The 16565-nt window shown below is 37.2% G+C and overlaps 1 protein-coding gene and 1 long non-coding RNA gene across 5 annotated transcripts in view; one reads left to right on the plus strand and one right to left on the minus strand.

The window, feature by feature from the left end:
• The window catches only part of NR5A2 (nuclear receptor subfamily 5 group A member 2), an 87586-nt gene that overhangs the window by 38183 nt on the left and 32838 nt on the right, over positions 1–16565 (minus strand). The gene's annotated exons all lie outside the window — the stretch shown is intronic.
• Positions 230–16287, plus strand: LOC146434023 (uncharacterized). Its single transcript, XR_014853795.1, has 9 exons — positions 230–1977; positions 2415–2518; positions 5524–5659; positions 6063–6124; positions 6456–6515; positions 7261–7417; positions 7845–7989; positions 10314–10360; positions 16000–16287. It is a non-coding gene; the product is annotated as an uncharacterized LOC146434023 (long non-coding RNA).

The raw sequence follows: 16565 nt of genomic DNA on the forward strand, positions 1-16565 counted from the left end.
AACCTATTCTTTCTGAGGTTTCTGATTTCTCTTTAAAATCAGACCAAGTCTTTGACTTTAAATGGGTGCCCCGAAAGAGCTGAGAGATGCATACTTTAGCCTTGCTACAATTCAGTGTTGTAATAGCACCTATATAGTTGAAAGGACTCTTAAGAACCTGCATAGATAGCAGCTGCTGTGCAGATTAAAAATACAATAAATCAGGAGAAATAAAAAATAAATAAGCACAGTTAAAGTGAAGAAATATCTAGAATTTCTGAGACATGGAATTATTAAAATTGTTTCCCAGAGGTTCTAGTTTCAATTGCTTTAGAACTAAATTTTGTCATACACAGGAAACCACGCTACAAGGAGTAATCCTGCATGAGCTGAATTAGATAACGTAGTAGATGTTTTCAAGTTTTATCAAATATGACACAATGAATTTTAGAACTTTATTCTTTCAGGCTTGTTTTCTGGTTGTATAGTAGAGAAGGAAGTTACATTTCTTACAAACAGATTTTTATAATGTCACCTGTGAAAGTTCCATACTATTGTCTCCCTCTTTCCAGTCACTTGCCACACAGCTCAGACTTTAACATCTGAAATGCTGAAATCTTTGCTTCTTCCCTTCATCTTAACTTCCCTTCACCTTTCAAAGGCCTAAGAGCCTGTGGGCAGCAGTTTTCCCACACAGATACAGAGCAAGGCTGATTTGGTGTTAAAAATCTCTTCCTTTGCCCATGCCAAGAGATTTGTTGGCTCAAGAGAGGACAGTAAATTACCACATTGATACACTTGGGCAATGTTTAAATTAGTAATTTGAAAAAAATGTTTGAAATGTACAGATTCTGTTACTCTTGCTTTTTACATGGAACTATTCTTTGATCATTTTCTCCTCTGAACAAAAAGGTGTTGGAAAAATCACAAAAATCAAAGAAATCATGCTAACATGATAATATCATCCAAATTTCACACAAAGCTATCACAGCTTACATCTGAAGAAACCAAATTGTGAGAGAGTTTAAACCTTCAGCATCCATGTTATAAACCTAATACGTGAATAAGAGCTCAAGCATTTGACTGTACTATAAATGACTAGATATTTCCAGTGTAAGCCAGCTGTCTCAGCCACAGGCTTTTAAAAACAAACTACACTTTACAGGTTTGGCTTTCTGAAGATGTCAACAGCAGCTAGTCCACAATCAAAGCTTACCTCCCAAGCTTTATCCTATCATTACCAAGCCAGTGCTGTGAGAACAGTGTGAGATGGCAAAATCACAAAAACATTGTTTTGCGCATAGTCTGTTCCTGCTGTTTTGCAAGACTCACAAAACTAGCACAACGAACATCTGCTAGTGGTTCACAAAATCTACTCCTCTGTATGCACTGTAAGTGAAAGCCCATAAATGGATAGCATAAACAGCACTATACACATCCCAAACACCGTGTTGCCTGCTGAAGACGATTACATCCAGCTGCTTTTGCCTTTTTAAGAAAGATGGTGCGGCAGCAGAATGCTTCCCACTTTGCACTAGGAAGAAAGAGACATGACTTTAATGAGGATTGTGTATTACTAAAAGGTAGGACAAATGCCCAGGTCCAGCCTACTTCTGAAAGACATGTAGATGAGGAAAAGCACTTGGATCACATTGAAGAAAACCAGTAATGCACCTCTTCTTATGTTAGAATGAGCTGGTAAAGTTTATGATGTGTGTAACTGCAGCCAGAACACAAACACCTTTGTGTTTCCGTGGCACGTCAATAAATGAGTTGCAGAAGCATAGTATCTGTCAAAAAGAGAAAATCAGCCTTTGACCAAAACAATTACGTGCCTTGAACTGAATGTGCCTTAAACCAATCCTGAAGGCAAAGAGACTTAAGTTTGGTTCTGAAGAGGAAGGTCCTCTGCAGAAAAATCCTCTTGTGGACTTCAGTCTTCTGACTTCAAGGCCATGGCAGGCTGCTCTGACATTTCCAGCGTAAGCAGGAGAAAAGGTAAGATTCTGTCACCAAGACACCTAAGTCCAGTCTAGGACTAGACATAATGAACAGCCTTTTCAATTATAGTACACAATGAATTAGAACAAGGTCACAAACTTGTACTGCTGGCTAAATTTTGAGGACTTGTTTTGTTTTGTTTTTCAATTTGTGGAGATCTTTAAGAGTATTTTCAATGTTTTAATATCAACAAGAAAAAAGTTCCTGTTGTCTTAACTACTAGGAATGCTTATAAATAAAAGTTAAGCATCATATGGCCAAAACCTGCCTGCTGCAAGAACACTCCCCAAATCTGCAGCTGCTTCCTGCCATGACAGAACACTGACACAAGGATAATGTAACTCAGGTCTTACCTAAGCAAGTTGTCAAACAAAATACCTATTTGACAGCTATCGAGCCTCAAGCAAAAGCGTGAGTAATGCTGTTAACTTTAGGTCCTCTCTGGCCAGTGGCATTCAGATGAAGACACACCAGAGGGGATAGCGTAACTGGAAATTGTTGCTGAAGAAATGCCTTTTAAAGAAAGATGTGGAAGAAGGTAAGGAAGGGTGTGTGGCTCAAGATAGGAGATCATTTCCAGCATGCATGGTGGCATGAAAGAGGAACGATGCTACAAATATGAAATGAGTAAAACTGTACATGGGTAAAACTGCTGTTAAAAGGGAAGCAAAGGCAGTGCTTAGGAGGAGGTTTTAAAGGAAGGGAATGGTGAGGCAATGTAGTGGGAGAAGACAAAGGGGAGCTGGATACTGGGTAAAACCTCGAAGGTGAGGAGGATGAGATGCAGACTTAGAGGGTTTGTATGACAGCAAGTGATGCTGCTGGGGCAGAGAAGGAGCGAGTACTTTGTGTTAGAGAAGCAGAGGATGGTGGTTGACAACAGCTCAGGTGTGGTATTGCTCATGTCACAGTGAACTTGATTCTGTTAAGTGTTTGAATACAGGTTTGAACACAGGATTCTGTGGCAGCATGTCTGAGTTCCTACACTGCCAGCTGGAATTATAAGGTGACTTTAAATAATTTTTTTCTGAGCTTTACATTAACAAGGATTGGAAAACAGGCATGCATAAGAATACACTTAGATGCACCTACTAGTTTGCATAATTTACCTTGCCAATATAATGCAAGCCACATAGAGTATTTCCAGGAGTGGAGGAAATGGATTCTCAGTTTGAAGGGTAAAGGTCTAACCCTGAGCACTGTGGTGCCAATATGCTTGGCATATTGATAATATGCTTGGCAGGAGAAAAAGATGGGAATGGGAGTGTCACATCTCCCTGCTAAACCCTGGCCTCCCCTCAGCTTTTGATGTGGAATTCAGTGGAAGTTTGTAAGTCTGGCTGAGGCCTCTATTGACACTGAAATACACAATCACACCTTATCAATTGTAGTTAAAGGAAGGACTTATCTCAGAAATGCTGGTTACTCATCTGAAAAACTATTTGTGCTGATGTTATAGATGAGGAAGGCTAGTGTGACACAAGAGTAGTATTGTTGTGGAGTGTATGCTTCCCACAGCACAGAACGTTAATCATTATAAACTTTTGTTTTCTCTGAAGAACAACACTGAAATTGCCAAACAGTAAAATGAAGAATAATGTGTATGCTTTGCTGAAATTCACCTTAATCTTATCAAAACCACACAGTGTGTTGCTTTTAGGAAAGTGTTTCACAGTATTTCACATACTGTAACCAACAACTGCAGATTTATTACAATTTTCTACTGAAGAGGTATTTTCAGCCTGATGTTTGATGAATTACCTGTTAAAAAATTCCAGGGTCATGGGTTTTTTGTGTTGTCCTAAGTTAAATATTTTCCTTATAATTATTGCTTCAGATTCAGTTAAACAATGTGCTCACCTTTTACCCAGTTTACACCTCCCTTTCTCAGAAGCTGGAGAATCCTTTTTCATCTCTCTTCATTTACATCAACTTGCCACTGTAGCTTTGGGCTTTTCTGCTACTAAAAATTTAAAAGGGTATCTAATGATTTTTAAAAAATATGATAATTGAAATTTATGTGATAAAACTCTGCTGGATTCAGCTGAATTATTTTTACTTATGCTTCTAAGAGGGAATGCAAATATGGAATAACATGAAGCATTCATCTCGTAGTGCCGCTTTTAAATTCTACGGCCATTGAATAGCCATTTCCTAGTGAATATGAAGTGATTAAACATCTGTCTGAACTGTTCAGCCTGAAGCATACAGGTTCAAGGAATGGTTGAACTTTCTTTCAGATGCAGTTAGGAGATCACTCACAAGTCATCGCAGACATATAGTTTGAGTTGTTACTCCATTTTCTTATGCTATCGTGATGCAAATTACCCCAAATCAAAGTTTTATAAGACAAGTGCACTCCAGAGGCTATTTTTTACTCCTCAATGCATGCATGGTTTCCAAATCATTACATAGGTAAGGAAGTATTTGGACTCTCCAGATGGGTTGCTGCTAACAGTGGGAAACCTTCTGTGCAAGGTTGCTGTCAAAAAGCAGCATGTAACAGCCCAATGTGGTTTTAGAAGTGAATGCACATAAGTTTCAGAATCAGTGAATGCCCTCATAAAATGTGATTACTATCTATAACCTCAGTAATAAAATGCTACAAAGTTCAAGAAGAAATGATTTAATATTAACTACGATTGTTCCATCTCTTTACTAGAAACCCATGTGTTATAAAAAATTTCTAGGTGAAGGCAGATGTTATCTTTACAAGTCTGTATTGGGTTAAATGACTGTCCTGTTGCCATCTAGCTCTAGTGTACGAGTGAGTAGAAATTGGTCCAAGTTTGGTAGCGCCTTGCATTTGTCTTGATTTAAAAATGAGATGAAATACAGAAATACATCAGTGTGTGCCTTTTGCCTTGCCTTTGCAGCATGTAAAGAGGCTGTTACACAAGTGCAGTTATACTTGGAATGTGTTTCTGTGTTGTGTGTTCCTCTTCCTTCAGTAACTTCTGAGTCCACCAGTCAGAGCCAGAATATTTCAACAGGAAGTTTTTCTATCCAAGATATTAAGTTCCTATATGCTTTGTGTGAATCAGTGTCCAGATAGAGGAAAGTAACTGCTGAATGCCATGCTGAAAGAAAGGTTAATGTGCTCACCCTTTATTCAACAGCAGGGCATTGAGAAACAGGAACAGGGAAGGATTAAAATGCTTCATTAACTCCCTGCTCTTGGAACAATTAGTATTTGGAATATCAAACCACTTTAGAATTTTTTAAAGGACACAGAATAGGAATTTATAGCACAAAGCAACATTTGAGAAGTCCCACACTTTTTTAGTCTTCCAGACTGTGGAGGGGTGAATGTGTGGTGCCCATGCTCTGAATGGTGTTTCCTGCTTAGCAAATGCAGGCAGGGAGAGTGAGGGCTTTGCTACAGCTTCTCAACTCCCCTGCCCCTGGACAGCTCCGTGTGAGATCAAGCCAGCACTGACCAGCCATTTCCCAGTTTCAGTGCTGATCGTCCAGAGAGTTAAAATACTTCAATAAAAAGCAGCCTTGAGCATCAGTTCTCATCCCGTTTTTTTGCCGGAATAGAATACAAGGTGCCTGAGTCTGGGGGCCTCAGACTGCTGAAGGTGTAAGGCAGCAGATGGTGATCCTACTAAAGAATAAGGTCTCTCTTATGGATCTTTGGACTCCATTTAGAATATTCCCATCTATTAAGGAGAAGGTAAATGACAAATCTCATTTCTACAAGCATCAGATGGAAAGGGCTGTTACAATACACTTTGTGCATGTATATATCTATTACATGGTGTGTCAAATGCGACACATAGCACTCCTATTTCTTCTGCTTTTCTTCACGTTTATCTCTGTGCAAACTGCATGAAAATCACTTGGTATTTCACAGTCAGCATTATTTCTGATGAATTATAAATGTGTTTTTCTTAGGTTCTTTTTTGGGTGGTTATGGGTTTGTGCTTTTTTTTTTTAATTTAACTGAAAATAAGGGAAATATTTCTTTTTAGTCCCAACTGAAAATTTTGCTTGCAATGCAGTGTTTCTTGCTTCTCAAAGTGAATACAAAGATGAGGAAAGGGGAAAATTAATTATTCTTGGCATCTGTTTCACAGAGTGAAGGAGGTGCTTTCTTTAGCCCTGGACCTGTAGAATTTACCTTCAAAATCTTACTCCTGTGAGTATTTCTACAGATGTTAGTACAGCCTAAGCTTATGCATAGTTGAATCTAGAATTTTTAAAGAATTAGATAATGCTATGTAGTTTATGTAGCAATTTTGGTAGGAGAGTTGTATTGTTGCCTTGAATTTCTCTGGAAATACACCTCAGAAGAAATACACATCAGAAGAAATGACATTTCTTCTGATGTCAACAAACTAACTGCAAAATTGTGCTGGACCATATTCTTAACTCTTAAATTGCGTGAATATAAGTAATTTGTCTTGCACATAAAATCAGACTTAGGCTCATGTGATTCATTAGCCTTGCGGGTCTGGTCTGTTTTTCAGGCTGCACAATGATGTCCCCCAGGGAATCAGAAGACAAGACTGAGTCCAGTAAACTTTATGGTATGACTGGTGAATTTATTCTTACTATTCAATAATCAATCAGCAGTTTCACTCCAGTGTAGAACAGCCTGTGATTAAAGTCTTTGTGGTCTTCTCCAAGTCACATATAATTTAGAATTATCTGAAAGGATTTCTAATACATAATGTTCCTTTCCCATTTGGTGATTAATTGGATAAATTATGATTTCATTTTTCTTAGTAACTGTATTGTTCCAGTTGAAACTTATTTTAAGAGTCTATAGGTAAACTTTGCCTCCTATATTAGCTCTCATTTGTAAAATTTCTTATATATCAGCAATAACAAATCTCAACAGAGATCAGTACAACATATGGGGTAGATTGTTAATATTAAAGACAAACTTTTAGTATTAACTGAAGTTATTTTTGACAAAATAAATACTCTGTTAAAACTCAATCAAGTAGGCATCATACGGAAAATATTTGTAACTTATGACATGACATGCTAATTTCAGGAAGACTCTTTAATATGGTAACAGGCAAGCAGAGTAATCTCTCAGCACACTTAGAGTCCCATTCTTTCAAGTGCTGCATGCTCCAGAACACTGTTTTTTGCATGAGTTTTTAACAAGAGTTACTTAAATCAGCTCTCATTTAAATTACACTGTGTGGTTACTCTTCTGTTTAACAGGGTTAGTGTTTATTTCCAATACAGCTGTTAAGTGGATGTGGAGTATGAGAAAAGGGCAAGCCATAAGAGAAGTATAATCTTACCCTCTCTTAACAGGTGACACCTACAAATGTTGGTTTGTGTACACAGTGTGGGACTGTTTTCACCATTACACTGATGGGAATATCTTCTAAAATACTGTTCTTGAGTCATGACTAAAGAGAAGTTACTTTAACACTGGATCAGTGTAAATGAGAGAAGAACAATCTTCCAGGTGAGCATTAGTGACGATCAGGATTGGACACTGACAAACCACACAAAGAATCGAATACATTAAATATTTCATGCCATTTGTAGTTATCATCATATCAGTAGTTCTTTATTTTAAATGTTGTTTATCTTTTGATTGCATAGCACTGCAATCTTTTTCAGGAATTCAAATCCATTTGTTTATATTTTACTTTTCATAGTCCTCTTAAAACTTTTTACAGACGTCCAAACATGTAAGGACAGGTATTTCCTTCTGCCCATACTTGAATTAGGGAAACATGAGGATCTAAGGTCTCCAGACTGAGAGCTGTAGTGTGCTAAACAGGACAGAGTCACCTGCAATACACCCTTGGCAATAGAGGCTGAAGTTACTGTGGAACACTGCACTTGCCATACAAATGTATTCCTCTGTGTTTTCCTCTGATTTGTAGTAGAAGAGCCAAAAAAAGCTCCAGCAAATGCAGCAAGAAATCATGAGAAACAGTATCTTCAGTCAAGATGTGAAAGGAGATGGTATACTGATGAAGAAAAAATACAGAAATGTTGTCTTACATCCTGAGGGCTGCAGCAGTAACAGTAAGTCACTGGGGCAGAGATTAAATGAGAAACGAGACCCAATACTAACGGAGAAAATGAAAGAAAAATCAGCCTTATGAATGGGAGTTGTCATGTATTAAACCAGTATCCATCTGACTTGATAGAAAAAATTGCTTAAAAACACCACCAAAGGAAGCTGAAGTCATACAAGAAGGTTGTGGAGGTGCAGTGATGCATGATCCCACAAGGTACACGGGAATGATTCAAAACACTTACTACTTCTCTTTTTATTTTAAAAGCATTGCAGGAGGCTCTCAGCATGCAGCTACTACCATCTAGCTAAATCCTTTCAACTAGGAACATAGTCTTCAAAAAAATTAGCTCCTTTCCCAACAGAACCAAGTGTGAAAGAGCAGACAGAGCATGCTATTAAAAATCACAGGAAGTCTTGATTGAATGAATGTTTAAGGAACAGGCAAGTGTGTATTAAAATGGTTTTTTTTCCATTCATCCTTTCATTTGGCTTTGTTTCATTTATTCCTACTTCCTGTTTCCTGTAGTCTAATTTGGAAATCTCTGAAGTATCATTAAAATAAGATTGTCACAACTCTGCCCAGGTCCCATATTGTCATTAGCACTGCAGTTAGGATGAATAATAACATTTAAAAATATCTTGGAAGATACTGGTTTTATTTGGGCTGTTTGGTATGTCGTTGAAAGGTACTTTTGCAGTACAGAACACAGAATGAGTAGAAACCTTATAGGCAGAAATGACCGTGGACTGTGACACAAATCACTCAGCCTCTGACTTTCTCTGCTGTCACAGCTGGGCACAGTATCCAAATTGTGAGTCTCTAAATTGGGTTCCTACATGTCTGCATGCAATAGAAGATTAGCTGTGTGTTTAGGAAAAATGGGGAGAGTATGTACATCTCATTTATTAGGTTTTTCTTAGCTCATTTCTGAATGACAGCAGGAATGATGAGCAACAAAATCAGGCTGCTCTAATTACTTCCCATTCACCCATGAGTGCACCACAACCACAATCGCAGGAGCTAAGTTTCCATTAGACTGGGAGAGGCTTGGTCAATGGGCAAGAGCTTGCAATAAAATGGCAACATTTTCTTCAGAAAATAATTTTTTGCATTGCTTATGTACAAGAGTCTGGCAATCTACTACTAACCTAGGTCTAAGTACTGGTTACTTTGGTTGCTAATTAGGTTTAATATGAATTTTATTACTGAAGACTTGGCATGACTAAAATATTACCTTAACACCCAAACGTAAGAAGTTTTGTTGATTAATCCCAGATTTATCCCAGTTTTACCAAAGTAGGGTGCATGACGAGTCTGTCTCTAATAAGTTTTTCTGAGTGGTATTAGGAATTTTTAAAATATGGCTACCCAAGTCTATATCAGGGTGATTTTCCTGGTACATAGAATAGCCTGAATGATTTAAAAGTATAAATGAATGCAAGATTATACAAATATTTAGCATCATGTCACTGACAGGTAATGGATTAAAGTCTCTCTGTGGCTAGTCTGCCTGAGGGTGTTTCTTTTAGAGTATAAGGTCTTTAGGGAAGGGACTGTCCTTAGGCAGTATCCGTTTATGCTACCATAAATCAAGTAACAGAAAAGGGGTGCCTGACTGCATGGAGCATACATGGACACTTCTCTGTAAATAAAATTATCAGCCTTTCAATTTAAACTGCCAGCCTGCAAAATAAACCCAGAATGTCCAGTTAAATAATACAAGAAAATATTATTAGTGAAGCTCACTGTCTCCTTACATAAATATAACCATGAGCTTAATGATGCCATGAGAATGTTTTGCTCAGTATTTTTTGCACTGTGGCATAATCATATAATCTGACATCCTATGTAACCATAAAATACCAATACCAATAATTATGGCATTATACTGTATCCTGAGCTTGGATGGTGTACAAGAAATTCTTACATTATGAATGTGTTTGAGACTGATTCTACAATTCATATGCAGACAGAAATACAAAAATGCCTGGGTTTCAACAAAAGGCTTCAGGGAGCTGGTCCTTACTTTTATGGCTTTGTATCTGTAAAGCCTTTGATAATGCACATGTTTTTTTAATACACCCCAACATAAGCCAACTTCTAAATTCAGCTTCTTGCGACAACACCTTTTATATTTCCTCTTGCATGAGCACACACTGCACCAAAATCCAATATACTGTATCAAATATATGCATTTTGCAAATATATGACTATTTGATAAATGGAGTTGAATTGGAGGGGGTTGGGTTGGTTACTTTTAGCAAATGAAGAATGTGCATAGTTTAGTTTTTAGCTCACATGTTACATGCAAATTGCCTCTTTCTACAGTGCAATGTTCATATGAAGTTCTCTGAGATGTCTGAACTAGATTCAATGTAAGTACTTATCCAGAATATGCAATTAAAATGTAATTCATTTCTAGATATCATCAATATTCTGTCATTGCATAAGGGGAATGGACTAGGTGACCCATGAAGTCTATTCCTACCCTCATATCTATTATGATTACCTTATATTAGTAAAATTGCTTTTTAAGGTCACTTATATGTCATGGTTCCCTTTACACAAATATTTGGTACATTTTCCCAGTTATGTGTATTTTTTCCAGCCCTGTTTAGAATGGGTTCAGTACAGGCAGAACATCAAATGAAAGAAAAACGTGATTTTTTGGTAAATAATTCATAAAACAACGTTATGACCCTTATTCCCTGTGAGGCACCCAGATAATGAGCCACCCAAATGAAGCAGGGAAAACATGCACTTCCCCTGCCATGGGTGTGCCCCTGACAGACTCCTCAGGGTCACAAACCCATCAATCTCTTTTCACACATGAGCTAATCAATTCAAAGAGGGAAGTGCCAATGAGCTATTAGATCAATATGGTGAAGTATGGAGATTGATCTTATCCCAGAGTGACTGCATTAACAGACTCGTCAGTGTGACCTCTGCCCTGCGGCACACATTATACAGGATTGCAAGTCTGAGATCTGAATGAAGACCTCAGGTCATTGCTTTTAATAATCTGCTTTGCTGAAAGAATTAAAAGTAAACCTGTAAAGGGATGACTAATGAAAATATGAAGTGCTTTCTGCTCCTCTACTCTTGGAATGCTTGCAGAAATCACGCCAGCTTTTCACAGCAGCCGACAGCATCAACTGTCTCACACAGGCACCTGCTTGGCCGTGCTGGCTATCGGCATTTCAGAGGACAGTTTAATACAACCAATGGGAGTGTGCTCTCCTGCCACAGAAATTAATAAAGGAAACCAAATACAAATGATAAGGAGTACTAGCTGTGTCAAAATCACTTAAAGTCTTGGCTGAACTGCCAGAGAGCTGTACTGGGGTCCTGGTGGTCTGAATTATTTAGGTGGTGTAAGTGGGATGGCAGGAGCTGCCACTGCTGTGGAAGTTGCTCAGAGTGCTGCCATGCACTGAGCATTCCTTCACCCAGCAAATTGTTCCCAATACTTGCATTAGCTCAAGGTCCAGCCCTGGGAGTCAGCTGGTTTTCAGTTAGGCCAGAGGCAGTGACTTTGGGGAGAATTGATCTGATCTGAGGAGCCTGGGTCACAGTATTTACGAGCAGTATGTGCATACATTCTATAATATTCTGCTGTCCCTCGATCAACCTGTGCTGGTAGATGTCACCAACTGTGCAGGAAGTCTGTTCATGAAGTGACCACATGTAAGACTGCAAGCAACCATTTCAGGCATCTCATTTTAAAGACTCATTCTTTTCATATATAATTTCAGAGATGCTGAAAAAAATGTACACTTTTTTGTCTCAGAGCATGATATTAATATTGTTAATATTTTTAAACTCTGAATAATTTCATTGCAATGAAACATTTATGTATATAACACACTTTTAATACTGTATTTTTATTACACCAAACATTTTTATTGTTCATTGTATAATTGAATCAATGAATTAGGAAAAGGTTACTAAAAAAGGATTAATGCATTTTTAATGAAACTGAATGATATAACTTGTGTTAGTCACTGAGAATAATGGCAGATCAGGTTTATATAGATAAGAGCTTTGTGAGTTTATCTGAAAGCCCACATAATGGTCCTCATTTAGCTGTAACCTAGAAAAACAGCCCTAGCAATCCTATTCAGGATTTCAATTCATTGTTTATGTATATGATCTCTCTTCTGTCTTCTGATCAGATCACCTGTCTAACGATGCAAATATGAATCTGTTTAGCAGACACATCTATTTCCAGTTGTAAAACACTTACTGAAAACAATGCTCTTTCAAAGTCTAAATGGAAGAACCAAGCTATGCAATACCACTGGGAAATATTTCTGAACTCAGGGTAAAAGACAGGGAAACCAGTGAGAACTCTGCAAGTTATTAGTGGGAAGGTGGACATTTCAATGCTCGCAGAGCTCAAATCCTTAATTAGCACACCAGCCTAAATTATAAATACTTTTCAGGTAGAAACTACTATGCTTAAAGATATCCCAAAATCCTTATATTGGTTTTGCACCGATTGAAATGTTAACACTGTACAAATGTCATATAGAAAACTATAACAGCAGTTGCAAACCTGTTTTGAATCCTACAGAGATATCGTGGTCTTTGCAACCTAGTATTTAACTTTTGATTACTTTGCAATGGATATAGAAATAGATAACAGAAGGTTCTATTAGTACAAGATATATTGGGGAGGAGGGACTTTATAATGACACCCTAAGAAATATACTTGCATTTTTCAATGGGAGGTATGTTACCAAACTTCAAGAGAATGATTCTAGTATTTTTCCTGTCTTCTAGTAGAAACTGAGAGGATATGCAGAATATGTGTGTTACACAAGATGTTGCAGTATTGCTCAAGAATTTGTGTGAATTCTGTAAGAACGCCTAATTCATAGTGGTAAACCACAGTTAAATAAATCTCACCACCAAAATGGACATACTTTTTTCCTACCACTATATTGTGGTTTTTGCATCATGTCCTTTCCAAACAAACTAAAAAGCTATTCTATAATAGCTTTTAGTGTTTTAGATCTAAAAGGGCTTTAAAATCCTGTTATTTTATTTGTGTCTTTCTACTTATAAAGGAAGGAACTTAATACACATCCAACAGTACAGGCCTCAGAAGGACTTTGATTCAGGAAAGCACTTGTCCTGATGTCACTGATGGGAAGCTGATGCTTATATATTTTCACTAAAATGAAGGTGATTCTTCTGAACAGGGCCAAGGGAAAGTAAACTTATAGCATATACAGAACTAAAATATCTTTTCCATTAACAATAATAATGCTACCTTTTTACAATTCAGTGCCTCACACTCAACAAGCGCTAGAAGTAAATGCTGCCTCCCAATGGAAATGTAAAGTTTGTTTCCCATTAAAATAAACCAAAGAATTTCTAGTCTCATTGTTTTACTTCTAGTAATAAATGAAAAAAATTCATCGGGATTTCCCAATCAAATATTTTTATTTATGAATTTCATACCACTAGGCTCAAAATGTACTTCTGGAGTGAGGTAGATGTCTTTTCCCTTTAAAAACAGCCACTGGAAAACTGGTCAGCAATATGAGGAAGCAACACTGGAAGAGTGGTAGAGTTCAAACAAGGTCATGAAGTTCATGATAAATACAATTTATCTTATGAGTCTGCGATTTACCATATAGCTCCACAACTCATAATTGCAATATCAATGTCACACATGTGCTATCCATAGATGCATCTGTTTGGTCACAGAATCTGTGGCTGCGTTAGGGATATCTGCTAGTGGCATATATTCAGATGCTTGTTATGTATCTGAATGCAGATAAGTAATACACATTATTTTATAGTTGGTGAAACATGTCACTAGCTTCTTTGTAACACAGGAATAGATTTTTTTTTTAAACACTTCAATTTCCACTGTAAGCAAGAGCTTACAGGAAAAGAACATTTCTGAAAACTTTCAGAACAAAAAAAGAATCTTCTAGGAAAGTTACAATAGATTCAAAATACATGTCAAGAATCTAAATGCTTCCTTCAGCCTCGACAGAATAAATAATAAATGCTTTCTAGGTAACTACTGCAGCTCTTTTGATAACATATATATTAATAAATTAAAAATGCCTGTAGATTGACAAGTGTTTTGTGGGCTTATACTGGAAAGCCAATAGCTAATTATGAAAGCCTGACTTGACTAATCAATTATTCAGATGAACATTAGGTGCCTATTATATGCGTAAACATGGGAATTATATTTCCCCTAAGTAACTTTCTAAAATAACAAACCCAAAACATGCAAATTTGAAACAGACAGAAATGGCACTATTATGCACTTATTGCACATGCAGAACTCCCACTGAATTATTCAGGGAACAGTGAATCGGGAGCCTCGGTCTTCTGACTCTGAGCAGCACAGCAATAGCAGCACATGCCATGTAGTATTTGTTATGCATGTAATATTGATTTAGCTCGTTCTTGCTGGTCATGTTTCAAATTCATTTCATGTTTAGGAGATAGGGAAAAGGAGTAGTATCTCTGGATTGATATTTGCAATGTATTTTTATGCCTGTTGAACACAAGATTATCTGATAAATTAATAGGATGGTGTCTTTTGAGTGCAGGAATAATAAGCCTTTGAAAATGAGCACAAGTGAGGTAATGAACTGTGTTTTGAAAAGGTTTATATTTGCTACATTCCCCACCTCTTGTATGTAAAGATTGGGAGAGGATTTGTATTACAGAACAGATTCCCATATGTTTCTTAAAGGCACAAACCACAACAAAGTAATAGATAATTGTCCTTTGCATTTAGCAAAGATCATGCTCTTAAGTAGCATACAGCAACAGGGAAACCAGAAATAGATGTGACCAGACACCTGCTGACAAACAGTGACAAATCCCACTGACACTGCAGTGACCCCCAGTTAGTCAAGATTTAATTAAGGAGTATAATTAAGTCAGTGGAACAGAACACTAATGAGTGGTGGTTTTTTATATGGATAATTACACATAAGAATACAAAGTAAGCTAGACCCCTCCATATATCATTAAAATGAACAGTATAGAATGACAACCAGGGCTTAAATATTTTTGGTTTTTTTCTGAAATAATGTAGGTTGAAACACCACGTCTTGTCAAACATCTGTAACATGCTAACACATGCTCCTGGCTCAGCCCTGCATGTGTCTAAGCATGTTGGTAACATGACCTTGCTGGCACAATGCACATCAGTCCAGCTCTGTGTGCGTGGGGCTGCCAGGCTCTGTCTGTGTTTGCCTGTGTTTGTACTGTGCAGGGGTCACTTGGGCTCCTTCTCTAACAAATGACATTCTGTTGCTATTCTCTTACAACTAACACATCCTCTGGATTTCATTTATCAAGAGTGTTGATTACAAGGAAGACATGGGTTACAAATTGTTCCTATGATTATCTGCACGCTGGGCACAATATACCTTTACAATCAAATGACAGAGATTTCTTACAGCAGTTCCAGATCCAGTTCTCTGGAATTTATTTTGGGAATCTTCAGGCATTTGAATTAAATAGCTGAAATATCACTGACTATGTGATATTTGCTTATATTTGTTTATATTTCAAACAGAAAAGCATTGTAAGGTAGATTTACTAGACAAACATTTTAAGCTAGGGTGGAAAACATCATCATGAATAATGATGACAATGGTAGGGGAAAAACAACTTTCCTATAGTCTTGAAGATTTAAAAGAATGCCGGTGCAGTTTGGGGCCAGCCCTCTGCTGGGATTACTCTATCTGCTCCCAGCTGGTAGCCTGCAGTTCGTGACAGCCTTTTATCCGTTATCAAAGCAACAAGTGGAAAAGCAGATCCTCCTGCCTGCTAACACTCTGTTCAGTTCTCTCTGTAGAATTTCTGCTTCTAAATCTTTCCTTTTAACAAGTCCTCAGATTTCCTTCCTACTGCTGCAGGAGACACTAAATATCTCTCAAGTTTTTAGCTCACTTGTCTAACTTAAACTCTGCAGAACACTAAAGGAAGAAAGAATAATTCCACTGCACCAGCACGTTTTCTACAGGAACTGACTGAAATGCAGAAAGAGACCGATCTTGCTCACACTGGAGGGCTGAGAGTTCAGTAACTGAGTTCAGTGACAGCAAAAGAAGAACCTAATTACTCAAATAACATAGTACCAATATAATGCTTACAGCTTAAGTAAGCACAAGTTTTACTGTAGCAAAAGCAAAGCAAACTGCATTGAAACTTGTGACATGTATCCTGAATTTACTTCGCTTTTTTGGTAGCATAGGAAAAATAAAAAAAAGGTAGAAGTAGGAGATATTTAAGTGTAATTAATGCAAATTCTTTCAAGCAAAATCTATTCAGTGAAACGGAACAGTTATTTGTTACTAAAACAAATCTAAATGAATATATTTTATATAGTAAAAATATACATCCCATTTTCCTTAAATCATGCTGTCATGGAGTAATAGGTCTCAGAAAGACAATTCTGTAACAATAACTACAGTCAGGTAAAAACCAACAGAATTAAACAAGCTGTTATGTAGGTTACATTAAATAAAATATATATTAAGGTTTTGGGGTTTTTTTGTTAAACATTTTCATTTTTAAACACAGTTTCCC

This window comes from Lichenostomus cassidix, chromosome 8, assembly GCF_008360975.1.
Source record: "Lichenostomus cassidix isolate B80296 chromosome 8, HeHo_3.0, whole genome shotgun sequence".
In the NCBI taxonomy this organism is placed as follows: Eukaryota; Metazoa; Chordata; class Aves; order Passeriformes; family Meliphagidae; genus Lichenostomus; species Lichenostomus cassidix.